Below are 5282 nucleotides of genomic sequence, written 5' to 3' on the forward strand. Positions count from 1 at the left end.
TGGGTCTCAGAAAAATACATATTTGATAATATTTATCCGAAAGGCATATTGATTTTATGACATTCTGAGAAATATTATTAACGTATTTCTTATGCATTTTATGCATTTATACATGTACATTGACCCATGTCCAGATGACATTATATACGCGTATATTATATGTATATGGGATATGAAAAAAGGTTACGACGTTATATATGCACCACCACCCGATCAGCCTATTCTAAGAGAGAATGTTTAGCCAACATACCTTACTTTGAGCTTTCCTTAAATTACTACAACGTTCCGAAAATTCTAGCAATTCCAATCTATTTTGAGACATAACAAAATTGAACACAAATTAGGAAGGTAATCATGGTTTCAGCCTATTTGAGCATTTTATCATACACTAGGTGTGCAAATTTGGCTACAAGGTTCTTCTACAAGATTTCCTTCATTCTATAACCCAATCTTTACTTATTTGAGATCAACAATCTTCCCACAAGCCTTATTGGTACATACATGTATAAATAATACTCTCATACCCAAGAATCATACTCCTAATCAACCATCTTCTACCCAAATCCGAAATTGAAAACTAGGGATGGAACCTTACCTCTTAGATGAAGAACTTGCGAGATTTCCTTGTTGGATTTCAAAGCTTGGACAAGATCTCGATGAACAAAACCCTTCATCTACTTTCTCTCTCTAGAACACTCTCACTTCTCTCTAAAAAACCTCAGATAATTGCCCCCAAATAAACCCTAAAGCCTATTTATCAAAATGGGGTTGGGTTATGAAAATAAAAAAATTAACCCTCCGAAAGCAGGTCTACGGTCGCATAATGGACCGCAGAATGGTTATGCAGGTCGCAAAATGCACCGCAAAATCAGTGCTAAAAATTGGGCTATACTGGTCTATTCTGCGACCAGTTTGCGTTCGCAGAAGCACTTTAATTTTGCGATCGCAGAATTGGTCGCATAATCTCATTTTTCCAGCCTTTGATAATTTGGTCATAACATTTTGTAGGAGCGTCCAAATGATGAACGGTTTGAAGCGTTGGAAACTAGATAGACTCACTTTAATTTTGCGATTGCAGAATTGGTCGCATAATCTTATCTCCTAAGTAGTTATAGTTTGGTAGCAGCATACATTTGATGTAAGATCTTGTGCGAACTAACTTGAAACTTTATCCCATCATAAACCTTTCAACTTGACTTAGACTTGGGGCTCTTCTTAGACCATAAACCATTATTAATGCAACTCATACATATATTATCATGATCAATTGATATCATTCATTTAATAGTCCGTGTCTGCACACAAAATAATATAATTAGCGCACATCAACTTTCTTAATAGCGCTTAAGTACTTCAAAATTTTTCGGGGTGTTACAAGGACCCCCAGGATTTTATTGATGAGATGCACAAGACCCTCCGAGTTATGCGTGCTACTGAAACGGAGGGAGCACAATTGGCCTCTTACCACCTAAAAGGGGTGGCCTATTCTTGGTTTGAGATGTGGGAGGACTCCCATGAGGAGGGGAGCCCTCCGGCGAGGTGGAGTGAATATGCCGATGCTTTCATTGATCATTTCTTGCTTGCCGAGACTAAGGCATCCCATGCCGCCGAGTTTGAGAACCTGAAATAGGGGAGCATGAGTGTGTGGGAGTGTCATAAGAGATTCGCGCGCCTGTCCAAATATGTCATCTATATGTCACCTACTATGGAGTCTAGAGTGTGTCGGTTTGTGCAGGGCCTTAGCCCCTTGGTTATTAATGAGGCCACTATAGCTTCCTTGAACTCTGATATGAACTATGGGAAGATGGTGGAATTCACTCAAGCCACACAGACCCGCAAACCGAAGAATGGAATGGAGCGAGAGAGTAGCAACAGGGCCCGGTCAGCGGGCAACTTCAGTGGTACTTCTGGTGGTGGTGGTGGTAGGACAACTTTCATGGGAGGATCATGAGGGTCGTCCCATTGTGTAAGGCCCCGTGAAATGTTTCCTAAAAATCGGGGTTCCGTGATGCCGGGGTAGGCGTAGAGGTTAATAATAGTAGAAATTCTTCGCAACGAGCTTGCGAGCCGGGGTTCAGACTTTTTGGATTAAACAGTGCACTAGGGAGTTGAAGGAAAATATTTGGTAGAAATAGGAACTGGGAAGCTCAATTGAGGTATGTTGGCTAAACCCCATTCTTCTTTAATCGAATCCCACAGTGTTCATGTAATTGCTGTAAGTCCTAAATTGATCATTATAGAATTGGCTATTCCTAATGTGTTTGTGTTGAAGGATTTATGTTCAATATTTATTCTAAATGCTTCATCATGCCATCTTGCCATTTGAGGATGTGTTCAAAATGTGGAATATGTGTTAGAAATGTTAAGACTTTATGTCAAGATCGAATAAAGGTTGTTATGCCAAATTGTATGAAAAGCCCCTATATGCCTAAGATTCCCAAATTCCTCATATGTGAATTTAATGTCTTGAATGGGAAGTCGTATTGTTTTTGACAATGATAATGGTGCTTGAATGTGGAAAGGGATATTGGTATTATGAAATACGGCCAAGTACCAAGAATGACTTTATAATTGTGGCCACTAGTGCCAATGAATCGAAAGGATATGAAAGAAGTATGTATGATGTGAGATGATTGACTGAAAAAGGTAATGTCTTGGGTGAGACGGCCTAGCCGATCGGGTCGTGATCGGACGCCAAACCGCACACATGGGGGTGATTGTGCTGGAAATGATAATTGAAATTGTGGTTATGGTTGATATCTCAAATGAGACGACCAAGACGATCGGGTCGTGATCGGACTCCGTGTAAGAATACGGTGGTATAGTGAATTATTGTATATCGGCTGTAAAGATCACCCAACCTAATAACATGGAAATCGACTTGAGAACTTATATGATCCTTACTTGATATTTTAGTATTATTTGAAGCTCTTATTTAACTCATGACTGTTTCCCCTCGTATTATAATTCATTCTATTGAGATGGTGTTTAGTTTTACATACTAGTACTATTCGACAGTACTAACGTCCCTTTTGCCGGGGGCGCTACATCTTTAAATAGATGCAAGTGGTTGGTTCCATAGCAGGTAGTGTAGATCAGAGATAGTGGTACATCCTCTTCCCAACAGACTTGGTGAACCCCACTTCATCCCGGGGTCATGTATTGTATCTATTATTCATATTATTATCACATTTTGAGGTATAACCGGGGCCTTGTTGCCGGCACTATCATAACACTCTTTTGTATCTATTAGAGGCTCCGTAAACACAGTGGGTTGTACATGGGTGCTAGAAAAGTCAAACAGATTATGTTATGTTTTGATCTCTTGTTCCACTCGAATCATAAGAATGTGTGTATCTTGAAACTTAAAAATGATGTAACCAATGAGACGATTTAGTATTGCACATATGATCTTCCTACTGTCTAATTAATGAAATCATGTCTTCTCTTGATTATGGGTGAGTTAGGTAGAAAGTATCTAACAGGCTTGCTCGACCGGGTTCACTCGGTTGAGCGTCAGTCGCGCTTCCCGAGGTTGGAGCGTGACAAACTTGGTATCAGAGCCTAAGGTTTTAATGTGTCCTAGGATGTCTCGGAGTCGTGTCTAGTAGAGTCCTTCTTATCGATGTGTTGCCGGCCACATCTATAAGTTGGAGGCTACTTGGACATTTAGGAATAATACCTTTCTTTGATATTCTGGATCGTGCGACGAAACTGATTATGAAACTGTTCCTCCTTTAACTCGTGCATTCCTTTAACTTTCAGTACATGGCACCTAAGAAAAGAGCAAGAACTGGCCAAAGAGCCAATGCCGCCTCAGAAGTGGCAGTTGACCCTTTATTTGGTGATGAGGGTGAATACCCGAAGGGTGAGGATAATCCCCCGACTGCTACATTGTTTGATATCACTACACCTGACCTGGCCACACCAGTTCCTGCACCTACTGAGGGTGCAGTGGTTCCTCCAATTGATATTCCAATTCCACCTCTAGCCCCTGCTTTCTGTTCTGGTATTTCTGATGGGTATCTTAGGGGAGCTATCCAGATGCTGACACGGATAGAGGCTTCTCAAGCCCAGATATCAAATATTGCACCCACTTCTTCTAGCCAACAAGGGGATTCTAGTGGTTCCAGAGTGAACAGATTTCTTCAGTTGGATCTTCCGGTGTTCACAGGTGCTAATCCCGAGGAGGACCCATAGGACTTCATTGATGATATGCATAAGACTCTCTGAGTTATGCGCGCTACTGAGACGGAGGGAGTGGAGTTGGCCGCCTACCGCCTGAAAGGGGTGGCCTATTCTTGGTTTGAGCTGTGGGAGGACTCTCGGGAGGAGGGGAGCCCTCCACCGAGGTGGAGTGAATTTGTTGACTCTTTCATGGACCATTTCTTGCCGGCCGAGACTAGGGCAGCTCGTGCCGCAGAGTTTGAGAACCTTAAGCAAGGAAGTAAGAGTGTGTGGGAGTATCACATGGAGTTCGCGCGTCTGTCTAAATATGTCATTCTCATGTTGCCTACTATGGAGGCTAGAGTGCGCTAGTTTGTGCAGGGCCTTAGCCCCTTGGTTATCAATGAGGCCGCTACAGCTGCCTTGAATTCCGATATGAACAATGGGAAGATTGTAGCGTTTTCTCAAGCTACAGAGAATCGTAAGTTGAAGAACAAAATGGAGCGAGAGGGTACCAGCAAGGCCCGGTCCGCAGGCAACTTTGGGGAGTCATTTGGTGGGGGAAGATCAGCTTTTAGGGGAGGGTCATCACGACCATCCCAGTCTTTTGCTCAATCTTCAGCTAGTGCACCGCCAGCAGGGCCCAGTCAGCAGTAGGGGAGTCGTTTCAGGCCCAATCAGGGCAGCAAGGGAGCGACCAGTAGGCCCGATCAGGAGGGAGATTCTAGCAGCAACGGAGGCCTACATGCCCCAGGTGTGGGAAGATGCACTTGGGGATCTATTACATGGACTTACCTATATGTTATGGGTGCGGATTGAGGGGTCATATTCAGAGGGAGTGTCGTTCATCACGCTAGGGTGCGGGTAGAGGCACAACATAGCCATCCAGTTCTGCAACTGCTACATCTTAAGTACCCCCTCTAGCTCGAGGCACTCCAGCACCAGCATAGCATGGTGCAGCTAGGGGTGGTGCGTAGAGTTCAGGAGGACCCATCCATTTCTATGCTATGAGTGGTCGCCAGAGTGCAGAGGCTTCTCCAAATATTGTCACAGGTATATTGACTGTCCAATCTCATGATGTATATGCTCTTATTGATCCCGATTCCTCCTTGTCC

The sequence above is a fragment of the Nicotiana tomentosiformis genome, chromosome 4, assembly GCF_000390325.3.
Source record: "Nicotiana tomentosiformis chromosome 4, ASM39032v3, whole genome shotgun sequence".
In the NCBI taxonomy this organism is placed as follows: domain Eukaryota; kingdom Viridiplantae; phylum Streptophyta; class Magnoliopsida; order Solanales; family Solanaceae; genus Nicotiana; species Nicotiana tomentosiformis.